Below are 20,500 nucleotides of genomic sequence, written 5' to 3' on the forward strand. Positions count from 1 at the left end.
AACTATCCTAAAGAAGAAACAAAGGATTCCGAAACACGTTAACATATTAAATCAGTAACTAAAACAAAGCGTTTTATTCAATGACGTTACAGTACATATAGATGCGTTGTAGATCTCACAAAGTGGCAAGCCAAAGAAACGCTAATTGTCGTGCTTTCGATTTCATAGTTTTAGTACTAAATTGACACGCGTCGCGTCCTTACATGTGCCACCTCTAATTAAATTGTACGAAAAGTGCCACAATGCCATTATATGTATATGGCGAGAACGTGTTTACATTACACAGCAAACACTAGAAAAAGCCATGGAATAATATTTCATTTGTAAATACACGTAAATTATTAAAACTAAAAACTAAGTATTTCTCAAAGAATTACATCATCATTTACTTCGTTCATATACATATTTTATTTGAATGTCTACCTTTTAATACATGAACAAGGTTTGAATTAAGAATTTACTGTTTATTTTTTACTTGCCACATTTTATCTTCATTTTGTTAGACAATATTTCTTAATATTGAAACGTCATTGGCGTTATTATTATTTATATAAAATAGGTGCCGCAAAGAAATTTTGCAATTATTTGTGACAAAAATCTAAATATTTAACCTAATATAAAAATATTTTTTAAATACTTATATGCCGGCCTCTGTGTTTCCTCCCTCCTACAACATGGGACTCTTCAAGACCCGTGTTCCTTCCTCTCCACAAAAAGACCCTACTCACAGCATCCCCAAAGATGACATAGGCCCTGAGGGAAATTATTTTCTTCAGGGCCCCTCCTGTGTGGAGTTAATATAAAAAAAAATATGGTCAGACTATATACATTTATTAATATAGGAATATATATTACCGAGGCAACGCGCGCGGTATCTTTGAACTGAGAAAAATGTATATACTTTGTATAGCTTCTTCATTCGTACACACATATTCTTTGATTGGCTATCCTTTTCATAAGCGGTGCTACATTTTTTGTACAGTTGGTAGGAATATAACGTGTCTTGTATTTTTATAATGTCATTGTAAAAAGTAAACGGAAGAATCGTAAAAACCACAAAAGGAAAATATTTCAAAAACATTTTGCATGTGGGGAAAATTGAGCAATACAAAATTTAATGCTTTTAGATATTAATTACATTTTCTGAGAGAGATAAAACACGTTAGAAATAATATAATGTATTTGATCTTTAGAAATGATTTATATAAAGTTAATTCATAAAATTAGCTTTGTGTTTTTTTGAACGCTTTCTTTGAAGGTTATAAATGTTAGGCGAAATTAGCAGTAAAATTTAGATAGTCCTGAAAGGTAGAAATTTATTTAAATTACCCACGCGCTCCACAGTCCACGCGTGCTTTTAACCAATTATCTGATAAATTCTTACAATTCAAATTTCTGGCGTCAAAATATTTATCCTACTTACAATAATGTACTCTCAAACGTATTATTTTCATAAAAAACCAGGCACACAATTATTTTGATCTCATCTTTAAATAGTATAAAATAGATTCGCTATCCGCGTCTGTCTGTTTGTGCGCTTATTTCTTCTAAACTAAGCAACGAATTTTGATAAGGTTGTCACTATCATTTAGAATTTTTTTTCCGGAAGGTTTAAATATATAATACGTTTATATTTTAATTATATAAAGTAGATAAAAGTCGATGTTTTGTAATAAAGTTCGTAAAAATATATTTTCAGGCATTTAGCAATATATAAAAATATACATCGCTAACGCTGTCTAAACCTTATGAGATACATCAAAATGGTGTATTACGGAATTGTATATCTTAAAAGGGCATAGAAAAGTTGGTAATGGTATATGTATACATACTAAGGATAACCCCCATTAACGCCGGGTACACGTTAGCTAGTTTCATATAAATTAATAATTTTATTCGTTTTATTCATCAAGTTATAAAAACAGAAAAAAAAACTGCCACTGGTTATCGTTATTACGTATTTAAAGTAAGTAAAAGGTTTGATTTCCTTCAAATTTAAAATATTAATTTGCCAGTTAACTCTAGAACTAGGATTCGCTTTAAATTTTAGGTTATTTTTCAAAATTGTAACTGTTTGTTTGAACAATTTCAGGCAAGCGATATAGTAACTGCCTATAATGTACTATGTTAAAAGAAAATTATCTTAAGTTTCTGTTTAAAAATTGGTATTGAAATATCCTTTGACTTTTCACGAGTTTGGGCTTGTTATTTTATAATTAAATATACTACAGAAAACCAAGAACATAGAAATTGCATGCAAAACCAGTGTTGCCAGCTATTGGAACACGAATACCGACAATTTTTATTATATATAGCCAATAATAAGGAAAAAATCTAAAAACTTTATGAATTTTCAAATATTTATGTACGCGTACGAAACTACGAAAAGGTTAAATGCGTGTTTGTGTGTGAGTTTTTGTAATATGTGTGTAACATCGAGGTTAGTTCAAATAAACCAGAAAAAATCTATGTTTATTTGTCGAATATTTTCCATGGCAACTTTGGACAAAGTCGATTTTTTTTATGTGTGTGAAATCGCAAAGGAGTTCCAACTGCTCCCAACCGTCTGGAGCCAGTGAGACTATGGCATCACCAGTTGGGATATGCTGTGAGGCTCAAGGTAGTGGGGTTGGGAAGGAGATGGGGAAGAGGAAGATGGGGAAGTACCTGGCTAATTTCGAATGGTGACCTTACACCAGGGCGTATCTTCCACTCTGGAACGTCCCGCAAATATACTATATATTATTTGAAATGAGTAATTTGTGAAATAAAATTTACATTTGCACGCCGGGATTTGAATACACGACCATTGGCTTGCTAGTAGAGAGACTTACCCCTCGACCACAGAAGACGTCAATGGATGTAGCTGTCCCTTAAAATGGATCTTAAAAGTCCCCAAGTGAAAATCTCCAAATGCAAGTTCCTAAGTGGGAACTTTATCGGAAGAAGCCGGAACAATGTCATTCTGGGCTCCAACTTATATAAACTTGCAGACTTTATTAAGAAGACCAGCACTTTCAGTGAAACTTTCAGAAACAGATTAAGTTTCCCGGGGTACTTTAAAGTGTCCACCAATTACAAAAATTACAATGTTTTTAAATCATCAAGTTGGCATTAAAAACTTTCATAGAATCGGTCGGAAAGTTTGTGAAAAAATCAGGTCGAAGTTTCCTTGATACGTAATGATATTGCCGTGGAACTAACAAGAAAACATTATTTTCGCAACTTACGAAGTTAGTAAAATTATTTTTCGAGGAGATTATATATAAATAAACACACTGTTTGAATTATGCGTAAGTTTGCACAATTTCAGTAAAATTCAAAGATTATTTTTAAATATACAAATACATTAATCTATATCATGTAGTTATTGTTGTAGTATTTTTTCGGTACGAGTTTGTCGATTATGCTTAAAAAACAGGCTTGATTTTTAAAAAATGTTTCTTGGCGTTTACCCTTTGAGGGTGTTCTAGAGTGAAATTCACGTTTATCCACTAAACATGATACACGGTACTTACGTAGTTGGATTATTAAGACAAGGAAACGTATCGTTGGTACCCAATATGATATATTTAATGGCTAAATATAAGGAACTCAAGTCTCTTTTTTTAAATACTTCCATGATCACACCTAATAAATAATTTACGGGTGTATATGATGTACAAAAATTTTTCCTTTATGTTATAATTATTATAATCAACAGTGGTAATATCATATTTAAAGTTTTCAACTAGCAATAATCGCACCTCGGATAAACTTCATTGGTTACGATATCGCAACTGCGCAAAGTTAATTATGTAAGCAAATTACCATATAAATATTATTGTGTTTTGATTTTAACACTAACAATAATTATTTCGTTAAATTTCTAACTCATTATGTGTCGTATTGTATCATGTTACTGCTGCCACTACCTAGCATTTACATTTAAAATTTACATTTCTTATTAACTAATTTAAGTCTGTATAACTTAGGAGTAGGAATATTCTTATTTTTGTACTATTTACTTGCTGTTATAATATGTCAAATGGATATGGTTATATGTATTTTTACTATTACTTTTGTGAACTTGCAATCTTCAGAATATTATTTTTTTTATGAACTATGTATGTAAAAGCCCGATGGGCGTATAAATAAATAAATAAACACTTACCTCAAAACTTCCTTTATAAATAATACATCTATCACTGTCGATTAATTGTATATCAATTTTTATCATTTATTTTTTATTATTTTTTTTAAATATTATTTATTATGAGCGCCTAATTAATTTTTCAATTCCACAAAAATTGAAACAACAACAATGAAATCTTTTTTTAATACAAACAACAGTTTCATGGGTCCAAATGTAGAGATTGTAGGGTATAGATAAACTACTGACGTAGGCTGGTTGTGTTGTCAGAATCAGCAGATGCAGTCGTACCAACGTGTTTTATTTTTTTATGATGATTTATAAATTCTATGTAGAATAATATACAATTAAACTTATTTATTCAGAATCAGCGCTTATTATTATTACTAATAAATTTCTTAAAAAAATAATGTAAAACATAATTAATATAAAATATGTTATAATGTACATAGTAATCATTTCATACTCTTCATAGTATCAGTCATTCTGAGTAAATCTGCGTTTGATCTATATGAATATATTCTTTTCACTGGGGTTTCTTATTGTTTCGTCACTGTAACCAATATACTGTTTTATATATATAAAATATAAACAAAATTATAATAGTCGAAAATGTTGTTTTTTCCATAGGTTAGTCACTCCATTTCCTTTGACAAAAACTTTTTAAAATTGATATATTCAAGAGCTTTCAATAGTAGAATGATCTGATATTATTATTATCTAATGATTGTACAGTTTAAGACTTTGTAAATGGAAGTGGCGCCATCTGTTATTTTCAAAAAAAAACCGTTACAGTTTTCGAAACGCGGCATAGAATTAAAATGCGATACAAAACAACACTTTCTAACTCAGCAGTGCTTTAAAAACTACCAAAGCTATTGTTTTGAATATTTTTCTTGTAAAAATAGAACTTCACATACAATTAATTTAATTTGTTATTCCTCTACCATGGAATGGCGTTAAAATAAAAGGTAACCATTAAGACTTCTTGTCTTTTGCTTCATGAAATTATTGTTTTTATATTCATTGTTTGTTTATAGAGCGCATCCATTATCTTTACTTATTCATCAAGATACATGAACATATATTTGTGAAGCTTTTCGTTAAACGCTTTTAATAAAAATACAAAAACAGTGTGGGAGCTCTCTAATTACTTACTACGTGAATACCTCACGAGAATCAGAATTTCCAATCAGGAGCCAGTGGGATTATGGCAGCCCCAACTGGGGTACGTTGCGGGCGTGAAGGGAATGGGGAAGAGAGGAAAATTGGATAAAAGAAGGTTGGAAAGAACCAGGCGCTCCAGATCTGGTCACAAAACTCATCTAAAGCGATTTCAAGCAACCTTTAGATTTTCAATGAATTGTGGTCGTTCACCAGGGCGATATTGAGTGTATACACAAATCTGATTCAACCCAATTCTCCGTATATCTGCACAGTCAAGTCTTCGTGGTCGAGGGGTAAGGCTCTCGACTAGCATTCCGGAGGTCGCAGGTTCAAATTCCGGCTGGCGTCGAGAGATATTATATCTTCATTTATTGGTGAAATTATGTTTAGCTTGTCAAATATTATTTTTTTTAATAATTATTATTGCTCTAAAATAATATATCATTCTTTATGCCATAGGTACATAAAAAATCTTGTCTCCTTAACATTAGTTCATCATTTTAAATAAAAAATATAATACCCTAAAATAAATCAAGTTAACCCTTCAGTACATTCAACACATGAAATGTGAGCAATTTTATTTTTATTTCAAATGCGCCATAAACATCTTATATTTTAATTTTCAGTAAAAATAAAAACTGTATTAGAAACAGTATAAATTTATCTTTCCAGTATATGCATTTAAAATAAACATTACAATTTAAATATAATAAAATTTTAATATCGAACGTGAAAAATGTTATCAAAAACGCTAACCACATTTTTACTTAATTTTTTACTCCAATCATATAAAAATTGAGAGAACTCGATATTTCGAAAACAAATTCGTTTTATTTGGAGAATTTGGAAGAAAACTTTTATCTCGTTCATATAATAAAATATAAGTTAAGCCGATTGTTGTTATAGCGGCGCGAAATATGAATTATTCATTTTGATTATTTTTAGGATTTTATTAATGGCTTCCAGTATATATATATATATATATATATATATATATATATATATATATATATATATATATATATATATTTAGGGCACGGTGGAAAGAATTATTATTTATATTTCTAACGTCAAAAAATTATGTGTTTTCACATGATAAAAAAAAGTTTTTTTTTAAATAAAACATGGACGCCCGTCATGTATGACCCTCAAACGCCGGAGGGGTTAAAAGATATTGTACCCTGAAATCGAACAAGTTAATTAATAATAAATTAAATACACCTCTTGTAATTACATTCAAATAAAATAATGTTGATAATTGATCATCTCCTGCTCATCAACGATAGTGAAACCATTATCTCAACTGATTGGATAATTTAATTCATTAATAAGCACGCGCTTTCACAAACAATCATCGGAGAATTCGATTTAAAACACTGGAATTTATTTGACTGGATGAAGGGATTTCCGAAATACCCGAGAATTCTTATTTAGGGGAAGGAGTCAGACCTTCTGTGGGATGATGAAGGTCCTTCGATAAGGAGGGTAATTCAGCAAAGGGAGGCTTATTCAAACCTCACTTTATTTTATCGGAATCATTGCAGAGATGGCTTAATACAGTCACTCGATATTTGTTCTAATTCTGCAACGAGTCCACTTCATGGCGCTTAAAGTTCACGAGGGATTGGGGCATATTCAATTTGGTAATTGAATTTTTATAAAGGCGTTTTTTTAAATGTGTAAATAAGCTCTCAGATATACAAAGTCTTCTCGTGGGTTCGTATATAAATTGACCTATTTCATTAAATATATTCCCCCTCACTAATAAATTATAAAATAAACCTTGACGGTCTCTGTGGTCGAGCATTAAGGCTCTCGACTACAAATCCGGAGGTCACGGTTTCAAATCCCTTCATGTTTTGTTGGGTTGAATTGTGTCATTTCACAATGAATAATATTCGTCTTTCATGAATAATATCAGGTACTATACTATCAGTATCACCCCGATGTAACACCACCATTCAGGTTGCTTGAAATGAGTTTAGCCGTGTTTGGTGATCGGATTTGAATATAAACTCCATTTCCTTCCTCTCCCCACTATCTTCAGTCTCACAATATATCCAAATTGGGGAATGTTGTGACACTGAAGATCAGTTGTGTAAGGTTTTTATTAGTAAGGCCCTCTATGTTAATATACCAGAGAAGTAAGTACCTGACTTAATTTAACCAGTGATTCCTGAAATTATTCAGGAAAACGTGTAGTTGACATTTTTTCATTAAAACGTAAAAAAATCAGTATGTATTTGAGGCGAAGCTTAATGCTAAATCACTATTTTGATTCATCTTTATAACGAATTGGTGTGCATTATGAATGCCAAAAATTATGCTTTAGATAAATTGAAGTTTTTCCTATCGTTTCGCTTAAGTAGAATACAAATAAAATAATGAGTTACTCAATAAAAAATATAAATATAAAAAACTAAATTTTTTTTTTCAATTAGAAATGTATGAACGTGTAAAGGAAACAACTTAAAAAATACAGTATTATAGCTATGATTATCTGTGACAGTTTCACTTGATTTCTTTTTTGCTTTCTTATCAAATTATTTACAAAATGAATAATAAAAAAAACAGTTTTGTGCTTGAAATCGAACGTTTTCAGACTCCGTTTGTCAAGCGATTTTAATGCATATTACCCACAATATATAAGGTATACCAAGAATATACACATTTTTGGCTTGTAGCTTCCTCTTAGGGTCGGAGTGTGGGGTTGGTTGGTTACTCGGCAGAATGACCAGGGACGACGTATATAATTTTTTTTCTTTGTTTCTGTAAAAAACGTACCTGAAGACACAAAATTTCTTAAGCATATTTTCTGAAAATAATTTCAGATATTTATAATTTAATTTGTCTCTTAACACGCTGTATATGTTTTAAAGTTTTTTCAGACATATTTAAAAATATTACTATGTGTAAAACCTACTCCATGTAATATGAAATGTTTGAAGACAATATTGATGAATCTCAAGCGACAAATGTGAAATATAAATATCAGAAAAAGATTCGGTCGAACCCAGGATATTAGTCATGTCGGGGTTTTGCTTTACCATTTAGCTAATTTGACTAAGAACTACCAACATTATCTTCATTTTTTACTGGTTGCTACGTTTATGTATGATTAACTGCAAATGAAAACTGTTAACCTAATGAAACCCAATCTAGATAGTGTCTTGGATAAATATATTAATCTTTATTTTAATTTGCAATATCTATTTACCTTTTCTACAAGTCTAGTATGAATATTTTTATTATTTTTCTGATATTTCTGTTTCATATTAATCTTCTCAATGGATTAAATATTTTTATTCAATTCAGTAAATAAAACGCTCAATTTATAAATTAGTTCCGCTGCATAATATTATACGCGTATTAGCTGTTTTGTCTTCCCCTGTCGTACATTATCAAACTGTTTGATATTGCTTTTAGAAGGCACACAGCAGAACTTGTTTCTAAATAAACTTCAATGGAGTTGAACAAATTAAACTTAATAACAATAAATAAATAAAAATATTCTGTATATGTTACGAGCAGCGTATGTACTTAAATATAAAAAAAATACTTTCTAACGTTTTAACCATTTTTGTACAGTTATCTTGTAAATATATCAATATTTTTAATTTGAATAAGACAGATTAAGACGTTTATCCCAAGAATACCTTCAGAAATTCAACTTTAAAGATCGGTTGTTTTAGAGAATTTGAACAATTCATCAAATTTCAAAGATGATTTTCAAGTTGTGTGAAGGTTCTATTCATGTTCTGATAGTATTTCAGTTTTGTGAAACCACTGACCAATAATGATATAATAACGGAACTTAAATTGAACCTTCACAGACCTTAAAATTCAACACAATTTTATGAATTGTTCATATTCCCTGAAAAAATTTACAAACATTCAGAAATGTGGCAAAATGAATAATATATTTATGAAAGTGGATTTTGCGAAATCTTTTCTAAAAGCCACTCCTTCCAATAAAAAAATGAGCTTGCGCATGTAAACTAATAAATTTATAAATTCTTGGATTTGCTTTTTAAAAAATTGCTTAAAAATCACGCGATTAATAAATAAAAGGAAATATTTCCCGGGTAAAGGCTCCGTTGCGCGTTGCCTTGAGCAAGCACTAGACAAGCCAAACCTTTAGCTTTAATAATATCAGGAGCCCAGAAGCGAGTGGAGTGAGCCCCGCCACTCAAAACTCTGACATCTATCTTCGAGGTATCTTCACTCAACTTCGAATAATATTTATTCTCCTAAAATTCTGTATTTATTAACTACTCAAAACTCAAACGAGCTTATTTATTCAACATTGAAACAGTTTGAAAACTCTGCTGCTTCATTGCGCTACGGAAATTAAAACTTTACTTTAATTACGTCAACAATTCGTTTTGTTATTGAAAGTAATTGAATACGATTTGATTTTTGAAATAAACTCTAATATTATTTTGAGAATACCAAGAATTATATTTTTTTTCAGCTGTGTACAGATAAATTAGAAAATTCTTAAATTTTAGTAAGTTATTTGTGTTATTACTGTTGTGCTCAAGAATAAATTAGATAAGAACAATTGATAGATTTATAAGTCCCAAATATTGCGATGTTCTGGTCGTTTTGAATGAACCGCTAAAAGATAGGACACCAAGAGTTGTCCAATTAAAAGAGACCCGGAGATAGAAGCAGGTCCATCAGCTTCAAACGGTCCAGAGTTAGTGAGAATATGACATCCCCAATTGAGGTATGTTGTGAGGCTGAAGATAGTATGGAGGGGAATGAGATGGGAAGGAGGAAGGTGGGAAAATACATGGAATGTTCAGATCTTGTCACCAAATGGGCCAATTCCAAATGGTGACCTTACACGCCGGGATTAGAATCCACGACTATCAACTTGCTAGTCGAGGGCCTCACCCCTCGACCTCATTGGTATGTTCTCTAAAAAACTTATTAATGATGTCATTGAGCACGATATATAAACATAAATTTTCTGTTCATACGACCAATGAATGCTACCGGGCTAAAGGTACAACTGTCAGATAACCTTACATTCTAGGAAATAATTATTTCTTCCCGCCTTCTCCGTGAGATCTTTGTCACTGTCGGCTAAAATTTTTATGTGTATCCCAATTTCTTTGTTAAGTGACAGCAACTCTGGAGTTTCACCTCCCAGATTTCCACTCTCAGCATTTTGACACATTACTTGCGACTTCTGCATAAAAGAAAACAACTCTTTTCTACTTAAGATTTGAAGTCTTGGTATCAACTTAATTCAAATATATAGAAGAACAATACATTATTATAAACTTTAATTAATAGCCTAAAACATCAATATTAATTGAAATAATCACTGAATTGCAAATATAATTTTAGCTTTGAAAAAAATTATTAAGTTAAAAAATTTGACCGTTAAATTAAGATATTTTTATCTCGACGGATTTAACAATGTTTTTCTCACAAATAAAGTTGGGTGTTTCCAGGTGATCTATAAGAAAATCTAGTAAGCAAAAATGTTTCAAATGTGTCTCCCATATATTGCATACTCTTTTTCTATCTCTTTTTTTTGTTGCATTTTTTCTGTTACACTAAAGTTTGTTCATTTTTTTTGTTTTTATAAATGCATGTAAAATTTTACATCTACATTATTTTTTGTATTCTTTTGTTTTTTTATTAAGCCTGATTTTTCTACAAAATATATGTAACTATACTGCTACTCGGCTCAGAACAGATATTGTATAGTGAGTCGGGCAGCGCACATGATTTTGTTGATAACCTTAAATAAAAATTCATAAAAAAATAAAAAATTGTTGAATAAAATACTATTATTTGTTGAATTATTTGGTAGTTTAAAACAAGGGGTCTAGCATAGTGGCTAGTGCATCTGACCGGCAATTGGAAGGTTTCTTTTTCGATTCCTGTAATATTTTTTTACATATTTTCATTTTGTATGGGTGTTTCAGGCCAATAATTATGTTTTCATAATAATTTCTTATCCTTTAATATTTGGACAATTTATATAGCGCCGTTTTAGTGAAACATCACCTCAAGGGCGCATATAAATTATATTATATCTTTTTTCATTGTGTTGATCAAGGTGTTTTTATTTTTTCTGTATGTAACATGAATATTATGTGGAAACTTCACTGGTTCATGCAACATGTAGAATGTAATTATTTCTATGAAATTGTAAAATTATTTCTTTCCCCAATACAATAAAATAAAATAAAAATTATAATTTAGTAATAATACGTAGGTAATGAGCCTATATTTAAAAATCATTAATAAATGTACCTCATGAGATAAGTTTGTTTTAATGGTCAGGCTGCTTGAATAATAACATAAATTTGGCACTAGAATAACATTCCAAACTTCCTAGATTACTCTGCATAAAACAAAATTTTGCTCAACAAAAATTTGTACTGAATATCTTCCTTATTCGCAAGGGCACCTCGTACTGCGTCCCTCATAAAGCCAACGCTAATTATTTACAGTTCATCTCACTAACAAGGCACTCAATGGCTCATGAATCAGTAAATTCATGAACTGTACGTGCACACTAAAGATTTAAGCCTTTGACGAACTGGCAGAAAAGTCTAATAAAATTGCACCATATTTGCCAAAGCGCCGGCGTAAAGATGATGGGGACGTCAAAAAACACCATCACATTTTTATGCTTCATAACTTGAGACGATTGGCCGCGGCGAAAGGGCGCGCGTTTTCATTTAATATTTTGAGTGGCGTAAAATTAAAGTTTGTTAAAGCTGGAGGATATTGGCATTAGACCTGCCGTAAATCGTTAAAGTGCTAACGGTCTCTGCCGAATTGCCTATTCTATAAATAGAAGTCGCTAAATATTTTAATAATTTCACATCACAGCAGCCGAATATTTTATAAATTCGATAAAAGAGTTTTTTATTTTTTATTTTCCGACTTTATGTCCGGGTTAAATCTTCCCCACGGGAAAAACTAAGCCCTTCACACACTTTTCCACAAATGATCATCTATTCAATCCACATTATGCAAGTGCATTATATAAGCATAATAAATACAAAACAATACAAGAACAACACGTCAACTCACCAGAGATCAAATGGGAAAATAATTCACCGACTCCAGATATTTTCATATCAGAGGGTTCGGCTTGGTAGAACTCCTAACAGTGCCTATTAATCCTACTGATCCCTCAATATAAATATTTAAAAAAATCTTTCGTAATCCTACATGTATTTGAAATGACTGATTTTCGCATTTTTATATATAAATTCTTTGACAGATCTAATACGTCTAAATTTTGAATGAGAGAGCTTAGTATAATGCCAGTAGCCGAAATAACAAATGGTAATATTTTTATAGTCTGAGAATGCGAAATTCTTTTAATCTCATTATTAAGGATATTTCATCACATTTTTTTATTCTGATATTGAAACAGCTATAAAAAAAATTAAGGTACTTAGCCAAAGCAAAAAAAAAACAAAAGCCAAAGCCTGTGCGTTGGTGTTGTTATTTTTGTTTATTTTTTTTTAATTATAAAAAATTACATATTTATTTCTAGTATAAACCTTTACTAAGTACTAATAACTTATTTCTATGACACTAAGGACAATACAATACGTCTAAAACTTATTTATTTTATTGTTTTTAGGCATAACCCACGAAAAGCAGCAAGGCTTTTAGCTTCTTTAACATCTGTCGGTAGTTCATTGAAAATCTTAAATCCTTTGAAATAGAGATATAAAATTATATAAAAAAATATAAAATTTTCTTTAAAAGTTGTAAATCAAACATAAATATACCTAGTAACATTAAAAATGAGAAATTTTATTAAAGTTTAGATATTGCGTTTTGTAATTGACGTATTTTATTTAAATGAGAGGAAGTGAAAAAAAAGGTTTCACTTTACCTCAAATTGACCTCCAACGCTCCCAACGCTAAACTAAAACAACTAAATGCCGTCTATTGGCACCGCTTATCGCATTCTAATAGTGGAACCATTGACTAAATAATACATCAATAAGTGGAACACATTACATACATTATTTATTCCTCTAATTTTGTAGCTGTTTGATTATTGATTAAATCTAAAACAAAAACAAGGGTGTGAATGTATGGCATTGAACAACGGATGTAAAATAGAGTGAGACGTGGAAGTTTAAAAATCCAGCTTTATGCAGTATAAAAAGCTTAATTTCGAACCGTAAATTTTCATGTAGCCATGTAGACACTTATAGGCATTACCCTCAAGAAAAAATGTCTATTCAATATGGAATAGCTACTGTTCGTACAATAAACCCTGAGATTATTTATTAAAATCAAAGTAAATACTTATTCCCGAAGAACGACGATTTAAAACGTCGGTAAACCTAAAATCCATTTTTTAAATATATTTATTTGCGAAAGAAATTTGTATTTAAAAGCATTTTGACTTCTCAGAATTCCATTTATAAAACTCACACACCAAAAAATTCATTTGGTTTTGGGCGTATTTCATTTATATTTCCTTTCATTTATACCTAATCCCGTTGCTTTCATTTTTATCGTTTAGATTTCATCACATCTTCATTTATTTTCCAGTTTCCAGCGGGGCTCAGAGCCCCCTGCCGCCATAAATCAAGAGAAGCTTATGCAACTCTGTCAAATATAGAGTTCCAGTTATTAAATTTTACATTCCAGAATTCTACTGCGTTTACCTAACTACTGGCAATATTATCATTGCTGCTCCGACGTAGTTCGGTCATATTTTAGGTAAATTGAGACGCCGTTTCGTGGACCGTAACCCTTTTGTGTATTAGATGGTGGCTTGCTAAATAGGTTAGTTAATAAAATAAATTTATTACAACTCATTCCTTTGAATTCACGAGTATCGTTGAGACAAAGATGATATCTATTTGAAGGTAGTAACACGTTTTATGAATGCACAGTCTTAGGTAAAAATAAAATTCTTTATTTCTGTTATAAAATAATGTGACTTTATTTTATTATTTTGCGTGTGTGTTATATGAGCTCAAGCACCTCTTTATTTACAGGCTATTCTGTAGAAACGCAACGTACAATCATTCCTACTTTTTGCACTGCGTTTAGCAGAGTTCAGTATAAGCCTAGTGCGTGTCCGAAGCTTAATGTTAAATCACTATTTTTTTTTTTTTTTTTTTTTTTTTTTTTTTTTTTTTTTTTTTTTTTTTTTTTTTTTTTTTTTTTTTTTTTTTTTTTTTTTTTTTTACAGCATTACCGCACAAGAGTCCCAACTGCTCCCGTCTGGAGCCAGTGAGACTATGGCATCCCCAATTGGGGTATGATGTGAGGCTGAGGGTATTGGGGAGGGGAGGGAGATGGGGAAGAGGAAGGTGGGGAAGTACCTGGCTATTCAGATCTGGTCACCAAACACGGCTAAAGCCATTTCAAGCAACGTTTCAATTCTGAATGGTGGTCTTACACCAGGGCTATACTGAGAGTATCTTCCACTCTGGAACGTGCCGCAAATATACTATATATTACTATATATTATTTTTAAATTTTTAAATTAATTAATTGTGAAATAACACAAATTAATCAAATAAAATTTATTTGCGCACGCCGGGTTCGAACCCGCGACCTTCGGATCTGTAGTCAAAAGCGTATACCACTAGACCACGCCGGCCGGATTAATCTTCTTAACGAATTGGTGTACATTATGAATACCAAAAAATATGCTTTAAATAAAATGAAGATTTTCCAATCGTTTCGCTTGCGTAGAATATAAATAAAATAATAAATTCCTTAATAAAAAATATAAATGTTTAATACTAAAAAAAATATTTTTTCTATAGAAATGTATGAAAGGGTAAAGGAAACAACCTAAAAAATATAGTATTATAGATAAGATTAACTTTACTGTGACAGTGTAACTTGATTAATGTTTTTGTTTTCTTATAAAATTATTAACAAAATAAATAAAAACCATTTTTGTGCTTGAAATCGAACGTTTCTAGACTCGTAATGCCTATTACTTACAATACAAGATATATCAAGAATATACACATTTTTGGCTTGTAGTTTATCTAACTGTCAGTTCAGTTTCTACAGCATGTCCTGTATTAATGAAGATGTCGGTGGCTCAAGTAATATAGCAAAAATTAACATCATACTTCAATCAAACTTTGAATTCGAAATATGTTATAAAAAATATTTTTAAAATATTAGTTACCAACCTTATATATTTGAATAGGCCTGAAATAAAATTTGTATAGAGCAGAAAAGAAAAAGATGCTACCATTTTATTGACAGTTAATTGAGTCCTGAATTAAATGTCGAAGAAAGAAAAATATTCTTCCTAGTTTTTACATGGTGACCATTTGATTTAAATGTCAGCTTTCAGATGTGAAAAATGATTTCTCGCTCTATTTCTAGGGCACACTTTGTGAAACAACACAAAATTTTAATCATAATGTATTGAAATGTCCGTCATCATGGCAGTTCTCACATTTAGTCTGATGATGCCATGATGATTAATATAAGATGTCTGAAACGTTGACTAAAGAAAGATTAGTTAACACAATGTGCTTCACACCAAATCTTAACTCATAAATATCTGATATATTTTCGTATAACCATATCAAGGCATTTCGATTCATTTTTAAATGAGAACTTTTGAGAAAATCTGAGAAAATTTTTGTTTAACCCACTATTTAAATAAATATAAATATCGACATGTTTCATAACCAAAAGTTACTTCATCGAAACAAAGTATGTACTTAAAATGCCTTAAGGCGATGCCATACGTAGTAATGCAATATCATGTGTTTTTGGTTTGAAAATTTGGTCGCCTAGAAATATTTCAGATGCTTTAATTAAATACTGGGAGTAGAATACATCTTGGCATTTGAAATATCGAGTATTTTTTAGATAAGTCTTTTTATAAGCCCAGAAAAAAATAATGTTAAGGCCTATGAAAACTGCTTTAAAGTTCAAAATCTCCTACTTACGAACACATTTTCGGTTATAATTTTATTGTATAATATGGCAAATTAAGTTATTTATAAAATTATCGAAAAAAAAAAATTTATGCCTGAACATCCACAAAATAAAATAAAAGGCACTTTTTGGCCATGTTTTTTTCTTGCATAAATCAAAACAGGCGGATAGTGTTAAGCGGGAATTTAAACCTTATCGCCATCTACGTAAGGGTTGTTATTGATAGCGGCTCAATTTAAAATATTACACGACGCAGTGCATCGCCTTAAAGAATGAATGCCACAAAGGGATTAAACAAATATTGATAAAGAAGATGTAAATGTTTGTTTGTTCAAAATATTAAACCTCGGAAAGTTTTTCACCGATTACTTTGAAATTTTAACACAAAGTTGCATTCGAATACGCGTGTGTTTTTATATACCTATATTATATAGATGCCACATATGAAAGGTAAAAATATGCTTTAAAACAGCACCATCTGTCAGACAAAGATGATTTTCGTCATAAGTTTGTAATGATCTGCCCTTTCTATTTCAAACTTTTCCTTCTCTTCTTTCTACGATAATTTTCCTTAAGTCCCGTAGGTAACTTTTCCATAAGGCTTTGGTTATATATATATCCGGGGAGGGAAGGTCCTCCCTGCCGTCTTTTCTTTATTACACACCCCTTCAAGAGTGTACATCCTAGTTTGTCTACGTGACGTACGACCTTGAACGTACTCATTTCACGTGACGGTTCAGTATAAAAAGGCTTCACCGAACGTTGTGTTGGTTTTTTGTTTCTCGGTTTAGAAACCTAGTTATTTATGTATGTGTGGTATCCCTTGGTTCTTTTGAGATAGAGTGAGTTGAATCCATTACCGCTGTGTTTTAAAACCATTTTATAAACCTTATCTTCTAAGTCGCCTGCTCCCCCCCCCCCCACTAGCTACTCGATTCTACCTATCGTAGGGTAATGTGAATATAATAAAGTGTTAGATTTTATATATGTGATATACATACGATAAGTTTATGGTGTTAGTTGTCGGCGCCATCCATGTATATATTTTAGGAGGGGAAGGAGAGGAAAGGAAATGAATTTTTTTCAAGCTAAGATTGACTCCTCCTCTTACCAAACAAAACTGATGGATGATAATTTGAGCAAGGCGTTCGATATCTGCGTGTCTGGATATCACAACCGGCCGGGTCTCCCCTTGTTCCAAATCGGCAACCTCCACGCCAGAATAAAGAAAACCAGGTCTCATCACCAATTTCAGAATTGCCCCAATCTCAAACACCTCCAGGATAATCTACTTTACTGAGTGTAGAAGGGGAAAACCATGACATCCCTTGTCACGAATCTAGTCGCGAAAATGTGACACGTAAGGTCCTAAGTTACGAGCCACCTCTAGAAAACATTGTAACTCCCACGCCGTCGGGGATTTACATCGCTTTCTAGGTCAATACATAGATAACACACGACGATCTTGTCGACATTTAGCCTGCTTTTTAACGATAGGTTGTGTGCCTACCCATTCAGCCAATTATCATGTGAGATATATGTAAGGTCTACTCGAAATGCCAAATTTAGGATGAGGACTGTCTGTATTTTAATATTCGGTTCTAGTAATTATTTTATGAGGTTACTAGCATCCTCGTGTATTAGGTATGGGTAACTCCTACTGAATACCTATCCTCTCAGGTAAGTATAAACGGATAATTGGTTTGATTTTTGCATTTAATTTAAAGAGGCTGCCTACCTCTCGAAAGGTACCTGTTGAGAAAAGTTGTTCGGTTGGTAGTTTTATTTCGGAGATTACCATCTCCCTCTTTTGACTTAAGATTTGTTTTTGTGCATCCCAATTCGTAACTTAGAAAGTCAAACAATAGATGAAAAGTATTAAATTAGAAAGTCAAATAACAGAAGAAAAGTTTTCAGTTTGTTCCGTCTGGTTGCATCCGATCGCTTTCAATTTGGGACGGCATACGCTAGCAAAACTTCCCCCTTTGACTGACTGTACCTGCGTCTTGTCCTATATATGAAAAGGTCGTTGACTCGTCTCTCGCTCACAGCTGATTGACGGTTCGCCTAGCACATCCCTGTTAATGATAACATTATTTGGGCGGCAGGTGTCGTAAACTTAGTTCCTGTACCTCGGTTGTATCCGTCTTTTAAAAGGGGTCCTCTGGAATTTAATAAATAATATAAAAAAACTCACCCAGTTAGTCACCTCTCATTCTCAGCGTGAAGCTTACCTGGTTACACTATATAGCTAAATCACTTTAATTTTCGACCTCCTCCCTACGCTTATAAAAGGGTAATTAAGTATTCCTGTAAATAAAATTGTACCTCCCTAATCTGTCAGGATTCGAACCCACAGTTAATAATCTATTTGATTCTCTGGTTTTCGGTCTCCGTGGATAGAATGCCATCTCGCCAAATCAATAACCTAGCCCGATTAAAAACTTGCTGCCTTTATATACGGTCACTCTGTTTTTAAAACGAAATCATTATTATTATTATTTTCATGTTTTTAAGACAAGTAATTTAGTTTGAACTACACATTTAAATCAACACAACTTTATAACACAATCGCGATTGCACAACACCTGGCGCCCCTGAGGTGGGTTTTTACAAAACGGCGCTCTACAAATTATCCAATTATTATTATTGTCATTATTATTAATTGTTTTCTCACTGAGTCGAACCACTTTCACTTCACACAAACACCGGATCAATAATCTTTCACTTTAATTCAATATTCCGCAATATTCTCTAATACCATTTGAATTCAATAATTAACTGTAATTTCAAACAACACTTCTGATTTGTATCCCTTTCTCGGGGCTGTCAATGCACCCAAGTTCAAAACTCGACTGTCCCTCCGGTCTCTCCTTTCCCGTGGGAATCTGTTTACTCCAGGCCTGTCTGTCAATAAATCTTCCGTCGTTGTCTAAACAAAAAAATTTTTTGAGCACGTTCGTTTATTATTTATCGTTTATTTTTGTGGATATTCAAAACATCACAAGTTGGATCTAAAAGCAACATGCGCTATTGTTTCTCTATCTGCACAGATAGACTGAGCCACAGCAATGCGTTGCGGGGTACAGCTATTAATATAAATAAATAAGCAAGATAAAAAAAAATATTTCTTTGCATGTAAGTACTAAGTACCAGTTCTTGGAAAAATACTTATGTAATGTTTTATACTACTTTTATATAAAAAAATATTAAACACATTTTCTGGTAAGACGTACAAGTTATTACAAAAATTGATTCAGCTGATGAACAGTATTTTTGTTATTTGTTTTTGGGGTGCTATACCGTGTAACTCCTTCTTTAGCCAACTTTTCGGACAACGTTACAGTATCCATCATCAGGGCAAATGTGTCACACATCGGCGCAACACGGCATAACACCACAAAAACAAATAACAAAATCGAAAATATTGTGTCAGCACCCGGCTGATTACGTAGGTAAATACTTAAGCACCTACTTAAAAATGTAATGATTTCCTAGAAAATTTTGATTTTGATTAATTAAATAAGAGAACATTATAAAAATCCTTTTTTTGGACGCGGGGTCTAATTATTAGTTTTCCTGTTGAAAACGGGACTGCAGTCTTTCAACGAATATTTAAAAAAAATATTTATACGTCCTAAAAAACTTTTACATAAAAGTGATACATAATGTAGTGTACATAGGAGAATATCTGTATAATATAGGAAATAATAACAGTATGTAGATGTAATCCATTATAAAGTACGAATACACACATAGAACTGTGATTACAAGTATATTGACAATATACCTAATGACAATAAATACTAAACACGAAACAATATTAGTAAAACGTAACAGTGACATAAATCAAAGTAGAAACTAGAAAAATACCACATATAAGACAAATCGCTAAAACTACACTAATAACGCTATTATAATTTGTAGGATTCAACAAAGTGTTGGAATAGATTAGGCTTAATTCTATAAATGGTGTCATTATCAATAGTATCCTCTAACTTGTTGCCTAGATCATGCAACCAATTGGTAGTTGGTTGTGTATGTATTACAGAAGAATGTTACATTTTGTCTTGTGTTCCTAGTCGGTACATGCAATTTTAGAGTGGTGGCGATGGCAGGGCTGACAAGGAAGTTATTAATGACCCTGTGTGGTTGTATTACACAGGGTCTACTACACGTATGACATCATTCACCTGTCTGACAACGTCATTAGGTGCAATTGATTCATCAAACTGATATAATAAATTTATTCAATTGACAGACTTT

General features: G+C 31.7%; 1 protein-coding gene and 1 pseudogene across 1 annotated transcript in view; both read right to left on the reverse strand.

Moving 5' to 3' along the window:
• The window catches only part of LOC149421187 (lachesin-like), a 214,561-nt gene that overhangs the window by 119,131 nt on the left and 74,930 nt on the right, over window positions 1-20,500 (reverse strand). The window lies entirely within an intron of this gene.
• Window positions 3,643-3,791, reverse strand: LOC149421188 (U4 spliceosomal RNA; annotated as a pseudogene).

This window comes from Hesperophylax consimilis, chromosome 9 (genome assembly GCF_061612785.1).
Source record: "Hesperophylax consimilis isolate HC1 chromosome 9, BYU_Hcon_1.0, whole genome shotgun sequence".
NCBI lineage: Eukaryota > Metazoa > Arthropoda > Insecta > Trichoptera > Limnephilidae > Hesperophylax > Hesperophylax consimilis.